The sequence below is a fragment of the Gymnogyps californianus genome, chromosome 22 (assembly GCF_018139145.2).
Source record: "Gymnogyps californianus isolate 813 chromosome 22, ASM1813914v2, whole genome shotgun sequence".
NCBI lineage: Eukaryota > Metazoa > Chordata > Aves > Accipitriformes > Cathartidae > Gymnogyps > Gymnogyps californianus.
Window position 1 is genome coordinate 840,554 of NC_059492.1, and position 18,684 is coordinate 859,237.

The 18,684-nt window shown below is 49.3% G+C and overlaps 1 protein-coding gene across 1 annotated transcript in view; it reads right to left on the reverse strand.

The window, feature by feature from the left end:
- Positions 1-18,684, reverse strand: part of SCMH1 (Scm polycomb group protein homolog 1) — a 74,026-nt gene that overhangs the window by 20,580 nt on the left and 34,762 nt on the right. The gene's annotated exons all lie outside the window — the stretch shown is intronic.

Consider the following 18,684-nt stretch of genomic DNA (forward strand, 5'->3'; position numbering starts at 1 on the left):
GCACCTCAATGTCTTTCTGGTAGTGAGGGCCCCAAAACTGAACACAGTATTTGAGGTGCGGCCTCACCAGGGCCAAGTACAGGGGGACGATCACTGCCCGAGTCCTGCTGGCCACATTATTTCTGACACAAGCCAGGATGCTATTGGCCTTCTTGGCCACCTGGGCACACTGCTGGCTCCTGTTCATCCACCTGTCGACCAACACCCCCAGGTCCTTTTCCGCCGGGCAGCTTTCCAGCCGCTCTTCCCCAAGCCTGTAGCGTTGCATGGGGTTGTTGTGACCCAAGTGCAGGACCCAACACTGAGCCTTGCTGAACCTCATACAATTGGCCTGGGCCCATGGATCCAGCCTGTCCAGATCCCTCTGCAGAGCCTTCCTACCCTCAAGCAGATCAACACTCCCGCCCAACTTGGTGATGTCTGCAAATTTACTGAGGGTGCACTCGATCCCCTCATCCAGATCACTGATAAAGATATTAAACAGAACTGGCCCCAATACTGAGCCCTGGGGAACACCACTTGGGACCGGCCGCCAACTGGATTGAACTCCATTCACCACAACTCTCTGGGCCCGGCCAGCCAGCCAGTTTTTTACCCAGCGAAGAGTACGCCCATCCAAGCCATGGGCAGCCAGTTTCTCCAGGAGAATGCTGTGGGAAATGGTGTTAAAGGCTTTACTAAAGTCCAGGTAAACAACATCCACAGCCCTTCCCTCATCCACTGACCGGGTCACCTTGTCATAGAAGATCAGGTTAGTCAAGCAGGACCTGCCTTTCAGAAACCCATGCTGACTGGGCCTGATCACCTGGCATGGCTGGTATGGGGAGATGTGTATAACGTCCCATCAGTGGCAGCTTATTTTGGCCTTACGTGAATGAGCCACTGGAGGTGGAGGATCCTGCTTTGCTCTTCTGGTCTGACTCTGTTCACCAGCTTTGACTCTAGGGTACCCTGTGCTCTCCACGGGGAGACTGGGCATGAACCTGGCTGCCAGGTCCAAGAAAACCTGAGCGAATGGTTCATTCAGGCAGCTCAAAACCAGGACTGGTGTTATCTCACAGCAGGACTAGACGACTTCACGTGGGCAGACGCACCAGCCAGGCACTCCTCCAGGTCCAAGCAGCCGTCGGGACTCCCAGCCTCCAGCCACACAGGCATGTTTGTCTCATTGGCAGTGCCAAAGTCGGCTGTGCAGGGGGCAGGAGGGCAGGCAGAGCTGATGTCCAGCTGCCAGCCCAGTGTCACAGTGAGGCCTCCTGGCCAGGGCACGTTTAGGATGCAGAGGTCAGCAGGTACCGCAGAAAAGGGCCAGGAACACCAGGTGGCACTCCTCTTGCTGCTGGCAACGACTGCTGCCACTGGCAAATCTTGCGTACACTTCCACTCTCTGCTCTGAGATGATGAACTCTGCTGTCCCTGCCCTATCGCACTGAGCTCCTGGGTGTTGCTCTGAGTAACCTGCACAAAAAGTGAAGTGCAGAATGTCCTGCAGTTGTCTTCGGGTGGTTTACACCCACCCCAACCTCATTTTGCACTGGTGCAAATAACATGGTGCATGGTGCATCCAGGAACTGGCCCTGTTCTGCTTGTCACGTGGGCAGGGTAAGATTTCTGGTGCCCTCAATTTTTTTGTTTAGTTTTATTTCCTTGCTTTTGTGCATTAGCATTGTGTATCAGATGCTGGGGAGAAGTACACAGTCATTCAGGGATCTATCTAACTTCCCAAGTAATGTCGTTTTTTTGTGTCAGGCAGATACAGAGAATCGCAGTAGAAATAGGGTTTTACTACTCCTTGTTTGAGATGTTAATATTAATGGCAAGACTACTTTGCTGGCAAGAGAAGGAATACGATAGCTCAAGTGCTTCTTACAGTTGATGGTTTTCCAGGACAGTGAGTGTCACCTGCTACAGGTGACATCTGGCACCGAACAGCGCGAGCAGAGAGGAATGGCACAGATAGGACAGGCACTGATCACTGAATCACTGTGCCTCCAGCCTTGCGTGTGCACAGCTGATCTCAGCGGAGAAATATTTGTATTAAAGGATTTACTAGAATCCCACAAGTTGATAGAACAAGGATAAACACAGGTAAAATGCTCCGTACTTCAAAGAAACTCTTAAACATCAAAGGGATGTGTAAACCAATGCAAGGGGCATTTTGTTTGCAATCTGCACCAATGCTAAGTGTCTAAACCAAGCTGTGCCGCAACAAGGTTTCTCTAACCTGGAAGACAAATTGAAGATTCTACAGACAAGCTATGAACCAAACACACAATCTCAGTTTTACTAGTGAAAAACCCACAGAAACAGTGCATTTGGAAATTTGGGATGCAGTAGGCAGAGCAGCTGCACTGCACCCTTGGCTCCCAGGCTGGAATGACATCGCAGAGAAATCCCTGTGCCAGGGAAAAGGAGACTGATGTCAGGTGAACTCCTGGTGTGCAAGCTTTCACTGTATAATTTTATAATAAAAAATGATTTCATCTTTTGGTGCAATAAACGCTAGAAAGATCTATTGTCCACTTCAGCCGTAAAGATATTACAGGTAACATTAATTTGCCAGGCTTAAAGAATCAGTTTTCGTTTTAGGGCAATAAAAGCCCGTAACTCGGTGCGGGCAGACCACACGATAGGAAACCTCATTTCATTCAGCCACCCCAGAGGAGTTTCCACTGCGCCTGCCGCCCCTGGCAGCACGTCCCTGCCACAGCCACGACCCCCGCAGGGATGGAGGAGCTGCTACAGCTCAGAAGATTGTTCAATGAAACAGGCTAAGTTACATCTAAATGTGCAGCCAGCTCGGGGCATAAATACACAGAAGATGACCTAGATTGTTGCTTTGTGCCTAACAGTATTGCTGAATACAATGCTGAATACATTGCTGAATATGCACTAGTATTTTTCCCTGTGGCTGCTTCAATGAGATGATATAATGCAGAGACATTTTTCTGATCCGGAGCAATTTAATGAAACGAGGTCTTATAATCCCACGATCCAATACCATTCAGCAGACTTGCCTGGCTTTCTGTTTGATTTTAACCAGAATCTGAGAAAACACCAGCCCGTGCTAATTCATTTCTCTTGCCCCTACCAGACGTACTGAGCTGCACACAATCAGCGTGACGAGGAGACAGCAACCACTTCAGAGCAGGGTCGTCCCACCAGCTGCACCTGCGCAGCCCCAAAAACACAGAGTTACGGCTGGCCATGCTGCTGTCTCGCCACCGAGGCATTTATAACCACTTCCAGTGACTGGATGCTTCCTAAAGGAGCCTAAAGTTTTTGCCAAGTGCCTGTTAGTTTTCCTTCAGGATTTCAGCCCCTGATGTTACAAGGACGTGGTCAAGAAGCACAAGATTGCTGCAGCAAGGAGCAGTGCAGAGCGCTCAGCCCTGCTCGCACCCACCCCGACACCCGCCGAGCTCCAGTACTGGTAACAGCTGTGCCCAGCAAGCAGGCTCATCTCACAGCTGCAAACCATTGCCCACATATCCTTTAACTGCCAAAAGCTTCAATTTATTGCGTCTTATTCAGCTGGTGACGGTGCCAGCCCAACAGTGAGCATCTGCCAGGGACATCGCCACCTTCTTCTTCCTTGTATCACTGTCTTCACTCCACAGTGAGCCACCAAGAGGAGCCAAATTTTGGAAAATCAAGTGGGGCCCTCTTACTTAAAAAATCAACAGTTTACTGTCGCTGAGAAAAGCAGCGTCTCTCTGCCCCACAGCTTTTGTGCTCACATGAGCTCTGAGCAATCTAACGCAATGCCAAAGCTGGCCTTCCTTTAGGCAAGGAGTTGGGACATGCAACCTCCAGAGATCCCTTCCGACCTGAATTATTCTGTGATCTGAACTCGTGGTTAATCATTTCAGCTCATTAATGGAACAGAAAACTAATCAATGAAAGTTTTCTGCTGGCTGAACTGTCTTTTTTTGGGTCATACAGGCATCCAGCACAAGGGCGGACATGGAGGAATGGGCTGGCTCCTTGTTGGGCCGGCTGGCATGGGATCAGTTTGGCTGCAGTGAGAAACATCACCCTAAAGATGCAGGATCAAACATTGCTGAACTTAGAGCCAAAGAAAAGACAGGCACCACTGACTGGGCTATTAATCACTGAAGGATTAGTTTAAACAAGAGTTCTGAGCTTCCTGCAGAAACAAAGAGAATTCAAGACTTTAGGCTCTATTTCCTAATGCCAAAATATTCCTTGCCAGTTGACACACGGCACCGGCAGCACCTGCAGCTGCCCACCGCACTGTGACTCAAACTATTATTTACAGAAGACTCTGTAAAGTTGCCGTCCACACTTTGAGGGTTAGCCAATACTAGAAAGCAGCATTTGTCACTCATCAGCTTATCTCAGGCTTGTCACAGCTTGAAGAAGACAAAATTATGTCCTTGGGATAAGAATAACAAAGCCAAAACATGTAGGAAAATATGGAACAGAAAGCTGAAGATGGAGAACGGTTTCCTACCTTTCTCTCTGATACACCAGCTATTTAACAGTCTGCGTTTACTAACAGCTGCTGGACCACAAAACCTGAAATCTCCATTTTACGTGCTAAGGGCTACTGTACTCTCAGATGCAGCCATAGCTCACACCCCTTCTCCCTAGAGATATCAGTAATGACCATTACAGTGTCCTGAAACACAGGGGGTGGTTTCTGAGAAGACTGAACACACCATTCATATCCATTTTAAAGCACCTATGAAGAATGCCCTGTAGGCCACCCGTCCAGTGGTTCTTTGGTGCTCCAGCTGCCCCATCTTCAGCACTGCACGGTCAGAAGCATGACTCAGAGAGGTGGGTTAGAGAGACTCATTCAAGATAAGCAAATTTGCCAGAGAACAGAAATCTTGTTGAGATCTGGCTGAATCCTTCCCTGGATGCAGCAGTTCAAACCTAGACATCCTGAAGGCTGGAGCTAGACAGGAACCAGAGCTCAGTGCCTGTCTGAGAGTAAGAAGTGAAAGCTTCAAACCTCTGTGATTCTTCTCAAAGCAGAGACCTTCATCACTGGCCACCACGAGCATGACTGGGTCATAAATACGGGCTCTGGGAAGGCTCAAGACTTGGTATGTCCTGCAGGCTAGGCAGACATAACACAGGAGAAAAGATCAGAGCATGAGTGGGAGACATGGGCTCCTTGTAAGGACAGGGATTAAGAACAATCCTCCAAATCTTGGAATTTAAAAGTCAGAATACAATTATTCTGATAATTCAGTATTTCCTGCAGGGATTCCTGCTCTCCAGCCTAAAAAATCTGCTTGAGCTAAGGCCGAGAGATCAGAGGATATATCTAATACAATAATACAGCAAGAGGATTCAAGCGCTGCATGATTTGGCATGTTCTAGATGTTCTCATGATCAGTTATCTTAACTCCCAAAGATGCATTTTCTTTTTACACAAGATTTGTCTAGTTTCAGCTTTTGACTACCGAAACTTGCTGTTGCCTTCGCTGGAAGCCATGAGGTGCTTCATTCACTGATCCCCTCCCAGACCTCACTGGCCAGTGGTTACACGGCAGCACGCACAAAAATGCAAACCCATGGTCCCTAAAACTGTCTCCATCCTGCTCATCCTGACGATTGGGTTGCATTTTAATGTCTGTTTTTGCACAGGACATCCATAGGCACATGAGGAAGAGCGGTTACTTAAAACTAAAGCAATGCCTTACGCATTTGTTGAACCTGAGAAAGGCTCTGAACATTCATCATGAGTGTCCCATTTCTTAAAGGCTTAGAAATCTGCACAGTCTAGAGCAGCAATTTTCTTATTTTGATTGTTTGCATGCGCTTGGATGAGCTCTGTGCACTGCAGATGCCACGACATCCCACTGGCACAAGCTGTGGCATTTTTATGGTTGTTTTATTTACAAAAATAAAACAACTAAAAAAAAAAGTCTCTCAAGAGTCACAGTGATACCAGCAACTTCTATTTGCTTTTTGCACAAGTCTTACATTTACAGCTCTCAAGGCAGCATTCCTGTGTGCCCTAAACCATACCGGTAATTACACTCAGCACTTTCTGAAGGCAGCACAGCCAGGGATCTTAAAAACCTTCCCAGGTGTTCACTGCACCTTGCAACACATCTCAGAGATGCTGGGCAGCACACTGACAGCCGGAGGTTTAGTGACTTGCCTGAAGTGCCAGACCAATAACAGTATTGCAAAACATCCCAAGTGTCCTACCTCTAATTATAACCACATACGGAGATGTGAAAAAGAACAACTGAAGACTGCAGTCGGTGCTACTGGAGCTGAAGACCAGAAAAACCCTCTTCTGGACCTGCAGGGTCTGCTTACATGAATCAAAACTCAGAACTCACAACCCAAAGAGACCTCTCCATCACCAAGGCTGCCCTTCTGTGCATCACCGTCCGCCCCATTCACCCAGTCATTTGCTAAACCCAAGTAGCTAATTTTACCCAAGCACAAAGTGCATCTGACAAAAACATTTTCCGAAACAAAACTGAGGCTTTATCCAATAACACGGCCCCCAAGAGGAATCTGACCTACTCGGGCAGTGTCAATACAACTTCTATAACAGAAACCCAGCCTTGTGAACCCAGATGGGCCTGGACTGGTCAGTGACCACGTGGACGGATGTGACACAGCCTACCTGCCTTTCCACAAAGCCTTGGAGATCCTCACAAAAGGCGTTTATAAAAACTACAGAGTCATGGGATAAGAGGAAAGGTTTCTATAGGGATACATCAAGGGTTAGAAAAGGTAGGGGCAAACAGTCATTCTTGTGGAAGACAGAGATCTGTGTGGAGGACACAGGGATCCACACTGGGATGTGCACTGCTCAACATATTCATGAGTGACCTGGTGGGGGGATAAGCGTGGTGAGAAAGTTTTCTAATGATTCACACTTCCCAGGGCAGACAGGATGGTGGCAGCCCATGAGCAGCTCCAGAGAGAAGCTAGGAGACTGAGTTTCAGGGCAAGAAAACAGCAGGTGACCATCACACCGATAAATATAAAGCAATGAGTGTGGAGAAAACCACTCCTACCTTCAGATGCAAAATGATGGGCTCTGAGCTGCCTGGTGCTCCTTCAGGAGGGAGAACTTGGCCTGTAACGTTCACTGCACAAGAACATCAGCTCAAAGCACAGCAGTGGCCAGAAAGAGCCAGGGAAAAAGATTCCACTTTGGAAAAATGAGAGATCAGGATGTTGGACATCACGGTAGAAACCAACTGAATAGAAATCCTCATTACATTGGTTAAAAATCAAGCAGAAAGCCCCCAAACCTGCAGCCGATCCCTGGATTCTCGTTTCCACAGAGTTCCAGCCTTTCCGGGGATATCTTCAGCCAGGGCTAAGCTCTGCCTTGCCCCGCTGCATGCCAAGAGCCATCCTGAGTCTGCCCTTCACTGATCCTATTAAGAAAACTCTTTGATCCGATTGAGCATTTTTAAGAGTTCCTTCACACTGCTTTGGCTCTTTTGCTTAGCATACAATGTAAAATATCTTTTAATGTTTTTAACCAGTTTCCAGCATCACTTCAGAGACAGTAACTCTTACTATTACTTAGCAGTTATTGACGCTTTTTAGAGTATAAACATACGTGTGCAGATATTCCTCAATGCAGGGGGAAAGTGCTTAGAGACCCGGCACAACAAGTGTTACGGATGTGCAACACAATAGACTTATTCATCAAAATGCCCGCGGGGTCAGCACAGTCCCCATTCTGCTGATGGCAAAATAAACAGAGATAAGTGACTGGCTCATGATCAGAGACAAAGACAGTGACAGTGCAGTGAAGAGCAAGGATGCCCAAATTGTTGTCCTCAGCAAAAGTCATTTTCAGTTTAGTGCTGAGCACACAGATTTACTTAGTCCCAAAACCCAGATCTTAATTTCTCCCCCATACAGGAAAGGAATTAACTACTTTGTATCCACTGGGTAGCATTACAAAATGAACGGGTAAACTGAGTTATGCATCTTTTCTATAAAATACTGCAAAGGCTGGCATTTGGATAAGGGAAAACGGCACCATGCCTGCCACCACTGGAGCAGCCAAGCAAGCTTCTCCCTGAATAGCAGCTCATAAGCCCCTCATCTCTCAGCACGTTTGCCGTGGAACATCTGCACAACCAGCCATAAACGTCTCACCCTGCCAATTATACGGCTGGAGCTTGGAGGAGCAGCACATTCCTGCTTCTTCAGCCCCCCATTTTCCCTGCCATCCCCTCTTCCAGCTCCCAGAAGGCAAAGCAAAGGAGCAGAAAGACCATGCTGGGAACAGACCTGGCACAGGCACTTACACCGTAGAGAAAAATGGCAGTTTTGGACAGTGGGGCTGGTTCGAGGGATTTAGTGTGCAGATCTGGATTGCACAGGAAGCCCTCAACAGACTTTCAGCCTATACTGCAACAGTGCTGTTATTTATTCTATGCAGAGTATCCTCATCACCCTTAGAGAAATACTCGCTTGTATGAGCCAGTGTCCAGCAATCTTTGCAGCCCATTTTTACAAAGCTGGTGGCCTTGGCTTGCACTCTTTGTGCCAGCATCGTTTTTTCATTTCTCCAGTGCTCAGACAACTTAACTCTGGGTCCAGCTCTGCAAAGCCAGTTAGATGCTCCTTTGCAGGTGCAGCCAAGAGCACAGGGGCTACCAGCTCCCCCAGCCTGTCTGGAGCACAGCTCCTCCTCCTAGCCCAGCTACCAGGTCGGACAACAAGGAGCTGCAATGAGCCTACCAGGGCATATGGTTCAAACGCGGAGGACAAGCAAATGCCAAATTTGTCTATAATCACTCTCTTCACATCCCACAGCGGTTTTCCTCCTGTCCCCATCCCACTACCTCGTATTCCAAATAAACCGGCTGCAACATAACCTGGGTTCTTGCTTGCTGTGATCCCCCTATTAGTCTCATCTTCTCCAGTCCACTGCAAAAATAAAGCTGTTTTAACAGCGTGTTGTTTTAATCAGCTGTGAAGCAGCTATGGAATTAAAACAGATAAATTCTGAACTACAAAAAGGAGACGAGAACTGAGCTGGGCAGCTCCAGCATGAGAAACGCATCAGCAGAGTTGAAACTCAAGCTCCTGACTGAGTGGATGCACTAGCGGGTGAAAGAAGACATACAGGGGCAATCAGGGAGCGCCAAGAGACATGGCAACGCCAATATTTATTGGCAAAGTCAGAACAAAATCAAGTAAAAATCTGAACTTCAATACTCAAGCTTAATTTGATTACCCCAAAGCCAGGCTGAGATCATCTCCTGCATGACAGTGTCCATGGACACGTGTTGAGTACTCCAGCAGCAACTGCCAGAGCCCACCTGTGACCCCCTGGAGCTGTTCAGTAGATTGTACCTGAGCAGAACTGGCACCTTTGGTCCTGACACAGACACCGACAACATAAACAAACTCATTTCCACACCTCAGGAAAACCATCGTACTGCAGCTCTTCCAGGCTTAGTGCTTCAGGAGAGGCCATCAGCAGAGCATGTGCCCATAGAGGGCTGCCAAAAGCACCAGGGATGACTGACACATATCTGGTGCACATAGCAGTCCACAAGAAAATCCCGGAGCCATGGTCTCAGGAAGCAACCAACCTGCAGACTAGGTAAGACTTCAGCTTGTGCAAGCATGCCCAAACCAACCTGAACTACAGCTGCAGCAGGACAGAGGTCACTAGTTTCTTCATAGATTTACAGCCCGCGGGAAGTTTGCAATGGCATGGCTATACTGCTATTTATATCCAGCTAGCTCAAGGACACACATTCAGTGAAAATATGTGGCATGAGAGGCCACCACAGTCAATCTACTGACTGATCACGTCTTCTGCCCCTGAGAGTTAATTACCAGCGGGGTTCCAAAACCCCATGTTGAGAATGGTTCTGTACTCTTGCCGTATTCAGGCTATTCAGGACTGTTCCTGGAGTTTCTGCTTGTTCTGATCTTCTCTGAAGCTCTTTTTTTAGCTTTGGCTTCCTGGTTAAATATTAGCAGAACACCTTCAACGTATCAGTGCACAAAGAACAAGGAGACTGCTAGGTGGGTGCGGTTTATTTCACCTTTTGTTCTTTTTTAAAGCTGTTCAGAAGCTATAAAAATACCGAAGATCAAGAGGAGAACTGTGACAAGCCGCAAAAGGTCCAATCTTCATAACAAGTCGGGCTGTATGTTCAGTACAAAGTTCCTAGACTGAATAAAAATGCATGCTGTGGCAACATACACCTGTTCGCCAAAGCCAGGGTCAGAGCTGGACTCAACAGCATTTACTTCCCCTCTCCAAAAAATGTGGAGGCAACAAAAAAAATGAAGAAACTACCCAGCAGGTCACAAGAAGATGATGTAATATTATTGCTCCCATAGAGTCACTGTGAAAAATCCCACCAAAATGGGCCCATTTCTCCCATATGCATATACGCTGCTCCCATCACAACCATCCCATTAACTGTGCGCAGCCTTTACAGACCTTTGTGAGAAGAGTCTGGTCGATCATTCTGGTTGCTTCGGCACTTGCCCACATCAGAAGCGGCATCCCTACAAGGGACCAAGCTCCTGTCACCAATGGCTGGCATATGTGTGCTGGTGACAGGCAGCAACTAGGCATGGAGCCCTAAATCCTCGATGCGAAGTTTCTTAATACTAAGTGTTTAAAACACTTGATCTAGATGGGAAACTGTGCTCTCCCTGTGGCTCTCCGAAAGATATACAAACTGTTACACTAGGCATACTTTAAGCTTATTTAACTCTGCTTCCAAACCTGGCAGCAGAGGACAGTTAGGCAGAGACACCAGCCCTGCTTGTAACCAGCAGCTCAGGACATCCTGAGTCAGACACTTTCAGACCTCCAGAAATAAAAGCCCTGGACCGCTGCTCTTCCTTGAGTTTGTCCAACTGCATCCTGAAAGCACTCAGACCTTCAGCCTACACAAGCACAGCCCTGCACCATGTCCCATTAGCAGAAGCATTGTTACTGGTCAGAGATCTTGCAGAAATGGAGCAGTGACCCCAGCACTGTTCACCCAAAGAGAGGAAGGTTTCAACAGCGAGGCTCCTGTAGAAACGTCCTGCCAAGACTCAATAACACCCTGAGATTTTGAAACCCTGTTTTGGGCCAGGAAGCAGGATAGAAAAGGGAAGGAAACATCCTGAATACAACCTGGCCTCTCTGGGTTATGAAATATTTTAGAATAAAACACGTGAAGAAAAGTCAAGTTGGGAGGAAGGCCTAGACACTGATATTAAGGACAGACTCAGGGACGGTGGAAATTCTGCCTTTCCCAGGTCAGCTCCTCTTCCCAGAGGCTCTTCCCAGCCCCAAGACATCACACAGTAACATCAGGTCTCTGACATGCCAGATTCACCGCTCCCACTGAGCCACAGATTTGGTGTTTGCTGAGCCGCAGGCACTGTCAGCATCCAAAGAGGGTTGGGGGAGCAGCACACCCTCCTGCAGTGCTGGGCTGCTTTCGTCCAAGCCCCTAGACCTCCAAAGCCAATGCGTATTCCAGGACACACATCCGAGCCAAGCCAGGATTACTGCTAAGCGCCTTGGCTCTGTGCTCCAAGCAGCTCAAGAGCTTTTTCTTGGTATCTTCCGATAGCGGTCTCAAAGGCAGCAACACCCAGGTACCATGGCTGCACGTGCATTAGACTCACGGATAAAAGAGAAAATGCTGAACTTCTTTGTGTAACCTTCTCCCACCATCAGTACATAAGCTCTACCTGTGTGGTCCCAAATCCAGCCACCCCAACACAAACAAACGCCACCCATTTTGATGTGTGAGCTCCAAATCCCAGCTCAGTCCTCAAGGGACAGTAATTAATATTCTTTCATCTCCTCCAAGCAGTAAAGCACAGGAGCTCACCTGAGTGTTACCCTGCCAGCTACTCCTGATGAGGATCCTTCACCCACCGCCATGTTCTCACCTCGAAGGAGGAAGAGAAACCAAGCAACATCAAAAATAAAGTCATAAAATACACATTACCTTTGCCCATGCGCAGAAAATCTAGCATCTGATCATCATCTTCATTTGAGGACACCAAGCAGTTAACCAATAAATCACATAGCAGCAACGGTGGCGAGAGATGAAGAACTTCATGAACTTTCTATCCAGGGTCACCATTTTGTGCCTCTCTGTTACCTCCTGGAGCTATCGCTCCTGGCGCAGCACCCAGGCAAGGGCAGGCCAGGCCCTGCCGGCACGCTCTGGTCTCTTCGGCAATATGGGCGGGCTGTGTAACGCATGCAACAGATGGCAAGTCCAGGAGTGGATGTGAGCTCCACTTCAACATATCCCCATGGTAACTATCTAAAACTATTAACTTTTGCTTGCTTTGCAAGCAGAGGGAAGCCCTCTCAAGGCAGCCAAGCCCAGGGAGAGGGAGCAGCGTGCTGACAGTTCGCAGCAGACCCGGGCGAAGGCAGTCAAGGCAAGTGCCTGCTGTTTAACCGCGCTGAGCACCAGGGCCTCCAGTGCCCTCGCTGCAGCTCCCCATCAGCCTTGGCACGGCGGCCGGGAGGACGTGCTCCGCATTAGCTCTCCCCTACCCGGCTGGGTGCGGGGCCTCTCCGCCAGCTGGGCTGGTGCCAAGGCAGCAACTCCACTCCTCCAAATTCCAGCGCTGGAGCTGCTTCCAGCTCTACCCGCCCAGCCTTAACGCTTTCACTGCTGCCCAGCACTGCGTCACCCCTCTCTCTGTCATGGAGCATCCAGAAGGGTGGAAAAGAGTGTAACGAACCCAGCAGGGAACTCCAGAGGAACTCGGCATCAGCCGGAGGCATAGCCCAAATGGAGGAATGGTGCAAGGACCTTCTGAGTTACAGACTTTGACGGCTATACTTGTGACTGTGGGCAGGTTGCTGCGGGCTGCATGCGTCCCTGCATCCTTGTTTTTAAGGTTACACTATTTCGCTGCCCTCCAACAGTGATGTACTAAACATGGTCGAGCAGACTTAAGGGACGCTATTACAGTGGAATAGGTGTGTGTACGCATGTGTGTGGGGGGAAGGTCCTTGTGCAGGTATGGATTAAATCTGGATTTCTCAGGACCTGGAAAATGATCTGCTTTTCAAGAGGCCAGGGAAGACTGTCCCTGCCACAGCATCTTCCAGCAGCACTACTGTTGGGATCACGCACAGAGCCACCAGCGCTCAGCTGTAAGAAGGGCTCCTGGGGGGTCTTGTAAACGTCTCACACATTTTGAGGCAAATCACAGCTAAAGTTCCTGATACTGTAGCATAAACTCCAGAAAAATGCACGCATTTCTTTGAAATTTAAAGCTAATGTTTAAATAGAAGAGTTCTACATGCTTTCTTGTGTAAAGACCCAGATCTTGCAGAAAATCTCAGATTCAATCAATTCATTCAATCATGCCCACAATCAGCATGTATAGGCAGAAAGCCCTGATCTGGTCTGCTCAGTCCCTTTTTCCCCACCTGTGTCTGTTTGCCTGGTGTAGATAGACTCTTCAGTGCATCACCTCCTCGGGTGAAGAGCTCAGAGCTGGAAGCCTCCTCGCAGAGGTACCTGAGAAGACCCCGGTTTGGTTTCTCTTCCCCCAGGGGCTTACAGCTCTCCATCCCACAAACCACTTCAGAAAGGAAAGTAACTTCTCATGGATCCTCTTCCAGTGTGTTTCCCTGACTACAAAGAACTGAACTTTCCTCTAGTCTGTGATCGGTTGTGAAACCCCAAATTTCCCATGGGTAACAGAAGCAGACACACTCCTCTCTACAAGACCATGCCTTGGCTGAGGGGGATTTCCCTCATCCCACCTCCCTGCTGAGGGCAGGTGGCCCCGGAAACTACAATCATTAACCAGTCTCTTATCTTTTTCTTCTCAGTGATTTTTATCACAGTCTCGTATTTCCCTCTTCAAGCTGTTTTGCCCTGAACCTTAGCAGCAGCACCTCCATTTGTGTGTGCATCTCTCACTCTCTTTCTCCCCAGACATGATTTAAAGTAACTAAGCAACAATCCTCATTCTTTAGGTCGATCCTAAATATTGATTTTCTGTACTGCTTATAATGGAGAGGGACCCTCCAAAGCAGCTTTCCAAATCCGCGCTCCACTTATGTCAGTACCCTGAGAGCAGGATTGTTTCTGTCCTGTTTAAGAGCCATGAAAGCTTGAGTTGCCCACAGACTCCCCAAGGAGCAGGAAGTTTAGAAAAAGTAAAATGCATGCAAAAAGTTTTTCCGAAGTACTGCCCTGGTTTTGGCTGGGCTAGAGTTAACTTTATTTAATAATAGCTCATATAGTGCTGTGTTTTGGATTTGTGACCAAAACAGTGTTGATGATAACACACGCATGTTTCAGCTATTGCTGAGCCGGGCTTGCACAGTGTCAAGGTCTTCTCTGTTTCTCACCCCACCCCGCCAACGAGGAGGCTGGGGGTGCACAAGAAGTTGGGAGGGACACAGCCGGGACAGCTGAGCCCAACTGACCAAAGGGATATTCCATACCATATGACGCCGTGCTCAGCACATAAAGCTGGGGAAAGAAGGAGGAAGGGGGGACAATCAGAGTGATGGCGTTTGTCTTCCCAAGTCACCGTTACACATGACGGAGCCCTGCTTTCCTGGAGATGGCTGAACACCTGCCTGCCGATGGGAAGCCGTGAATGAATGCCTGGCTTTGCCTTGCATGTGCGGCTTTTGCTTTACCTATTAAACTGTCTGTATCTCAACCCACGAGTTTCTGCACCTCTTCCCCTGTCCCACCGGGGAGGGGGTGAGTGAGTGGCTGAGGGGGGCTCAGCTGCCTACCGGGGCTAACCCACAACAGCTGACCTACGTATTTTACTCCTTCAATCTCTGCTTTCCTCCCAATTTACATTTCTGCCTAACATTGCTACAGTGCAGACTCGTACGTTCCTTATGTGCGTCACAACTTAATCTAAACCTTGAAGCTCTCTGCTTGAGAAATATCAACTAACTCCTGCACTGTATCTACTACAATGTCAGTTGAGTCACTACATAACTCAAACGGAAAAGCACACAGGCCTGGCAGATGTGGATAATTCCTTCCCTACCCAACACACCTTCAGGGTCTTCTGTTGAAAAAATCCACGTCATTAGTAATGCACACACAGTGTATTCTGGCCTCGCTTTTGTGTGCTGCAATATCTAAAGAAGGGGAAACACCATTCTCCTCTGTTTTGCCCTAATTCTGAAACTCTGACCCCACCATGCAACAGGGAAGTCCAAAATCTTTGTAGTAAGTTTGGGTTTGATGGCCCACACAACCTTAATTCAGCTGTTTTATATGTATGCGCTGTGATAGATAAATATTTCTCAATCAATATTTCTCTAGGATGACTGCTTGACTCAGTAAGAACGGACATGCAAACAGCTCTTCTGGAAACAGTCAAAAAAAGCTAATTTCTAAAGCTCTGAAGTGAACCCACAAGTCATGAGCACCTCCTGTGCAAGGTAACTACAGAAACTATCATTAACACAGTCTGCCCTTCCAGCAGAGCTCAAAGCTGCCATCCAGCACTTAGTTTAACAGGAAGTCCACCTCACCTTATATTCCTAAAAGCCCAGGATATGTGTTTAAGGGTAAAAGAGCACATGTGTAAGAGGCATGAAAAGACATATAAGATGCTGTACGCTACATGGTAGGAGTGGAGTAGGGATTCCTGGCCAAGAGACAACCCCGGGAGTGCCCCGCTGGCATGGGTGGGAAGCTGGAGGAAGCTTGCTGCACACCCACAGAAACCCCCCCTCCCTTTGGGACAGTCATGGGGACCTGCCTTCCCCGACTGCTGCCAAGCTGGCGTGGAGAAGCTGAGGATGCACAGGACGAGCTCTGCCACATTTCGCCTTGCTCTGTAAGCCCAGCAGAGCCGACCTCCAACCCCAGCCCGCAGGCTGACGCAGAGCAGAGAGGATCAGGACCGACCGTGTGCGTAGGCACCTCCAGAGCTACGTTTCCCCTGCGGCGCGTGTTTATCTGAACCCCCCAGCTCCAAGCCGTGCTGCATCGAGAGAGGAGCTCCAGGAGATGCCCGGGAGCCCGCAGCCATCTGACCACCGGTCGCGGCGGAGCTCTCCCAGCAGGCCACCGCACAGACAGCACATCCTAACAGCGATGTAATTACCAACCTGGCACGCAGAGAGCTGTTCCTCCTCGCCGTTTGACCTCCCTTTCCTCCCTTCACACAAACACGTGCCCTCCTGAAAGCTCCCCTCGGCGTGGCTGGCTGGGCCCCAGCTCCACCAGCACCCTGCCCAGCCGCCCCAGCTAAGCAAACACTGGTGGGAGTGGGAGGCCCCAGAGCTGGAGAGGGGATGTGCCTGGGAGAAGCCCCGCACTCCTCCACCTCTGCTGGCAACTAGCAGAAGGGACAGATTAGAGCTGAATTAAGTTACCAGCATTAAATAAACATGCCTGGCCTCTTTGAAGTTCTGCTTCCCTTGAACATGAGCTCATTTCACGAGGCCTCTTTTCGGTCAGCCCCAGGAAGCCATCAGTCTCGATGGAGTTAACTCTTCACAGGACTTCTCAGCTCCCCCAAGCACCTCACCCTGCCGGTACCCATCGGCTCAGGGCAAGATGGTCAGTCCAGTATGTGAGCAGAGCCTGGTATAACCACGGTTAGCATCGACCTCCTGCATGTCTCCCTGGGTCTCCCTGATTTAAGGGGAATTCCCACCAGGAAAGGGAACCGGCCTGACTCCACCGCGTGGTCCTGCAGGCTCCAGGCTGGCACACAGGGAAGCTTTATTGGAGCTGAAGGAAAGGGGGATCCCTCTGTGGTGAAGCATCCTCCAACCCTGCCAACAGCAGCACTCTCAGGTCCTGGGAGGACTGTGCTCAACCCTCCTCCAAAGCAGGGCTGAGGAGTAAATGAACAAGGGAGGAATTTAATTACAGAAGAGGAAAGTTCCCAGCTCTCCCTTCTTTTGGTTTAATCCCACAAAGTGGAAATTGGAAAGTCTGGGGCAGGAAAGGGAGGGGGTAGCCACAGAGAGGAAAGTAAAATACCACAAAGACAAGGCTGATCCCGACTCCACGGTATTTTTGCATGGCTCATGCAAACTCTGCCAATCCCTGCTCTTGCCCCAGTACTTGACAAACACGGCACAGAGAGCAGAAATCTGCCTGAGAGCAAGGGCTGCCTCTGCCTGGGAGGGGGGAGATGTGACTTTTGGGGTTCGCTATTTTTGTACATGAGCGGGAACTGCAGAGTCGCTGCCGATGGAGCCGATGCGAGAGGAAGAGCCTGTCACTGCTGCCTGCCAAGGGGGGAAGCAAATGCTTCTCAAGACGGCTCCAAGTTACCACGGTGTTGCCCCCATGATGGGCTGTTATTTCTGGATGCTCTGCTTGCTCTCAGCTTCAGCCCCTGGCACAAGGAGGCTAGAGAGGAACAGAGCTGCCTGCGCTGGGTGCCGCGGGTCAGACGGAGGTTCCCACTTCTCCTGGGAAGGCGGCTTCCACCTTGCTCCTGAAACCTTCCACCCCCAGTTTACTGCCAGGAAAGCTCCCACCCAACACAAACATATCTTTAGCCACTCATACAGTACCTGAGAAGCACCTTGGAGACGCTGGGCAAGAGCCCCTGACTCCAGGGCACCGCTGGAGAGGTCAGCCACCGGCCGGGAGGTCCCCAGCAGCTCTGCGGAGCCCGCAGGGCGGCAGCGGGCAGGATGCAAACAAAGAGCAGGAAGCAAGGGAGAGGCTGGGAATATCAAGGCCAAATGCAGAAATCCAAGATAAACAGTGAGAGTGCCTTTCAGTTCCCAACCATAACAGAAATCATCTCCACTCGAGGGGAGCCCATAGCTTGGCTTGCACACAGGCCATGCGAGACGACCTAAGGCAATCCACCCCAACACCAGCCTTGCAGCACGGAAGACAGAACTGGCTCACGTCAAGGGACAGCAGGAAAGCACCAGCCTGACAGGTTAGCACAAGCTGACCCTGGATTTTCAAGAGGAACAGTCTCATCAGAGAAATGGCTTTCCTAAGTAATTCCTCACCTCCAGTAGAGAGGTTGCTCTCCTGCTTCTCATTTCATTGACAGGCATGTGCCAGACTTGCCAGCCAGCAAATGCCAGAGGGATGTGCACGGGGACAATGACAGCTTCCCTGGTTCTAAACACAACTACAATGCTAGCAAGCTAGAGACACATCTGAAAATCTCAACAGCCAGTGCTCGGACCTTTGCAAGGCAGCAAGTTCCCCAATACCACTCCTAACCAACAACCACGGTTCTAGGAACAAGGCAACTACAACCTGATTCAGACCTGCATTCTCCATGTTCACAGTAGAGATCACAGTGTAAGGCAGAGCAAGATAACTGTCAGAAGTACAAACAGGCGCAGTCCTGCAACTTAAATAGTTCTCATTATTCCCTTATTATATCCACAAATAGCCCAGTCCCCCTGTGAAAAAGTCCCTAGGAATGTGTGTTCCAAAGACGCAGGAAAGACTCCAAGGAAATTCCTGAAGAGGAGCAGACCTCAGCAATGCTGTACAGCACCACCATCCCTCCAGAGAGCCATCCTCCTGCCCATCTTTACGGATGGCTGTTCCGGAGCACCTTCACGCCAGGCTGTTACACTGCTAATAGGTATGATCATCTGTACCTTTACCACGCATGAAGCAGCATAAGAAAGCCAGACAGGGCACCCAGATGTCCTTGCTGCTAGCCTCTGCCTGTTTTGCTGCTGTTTGAGAGCTGAGTGGAGGAGGAAGA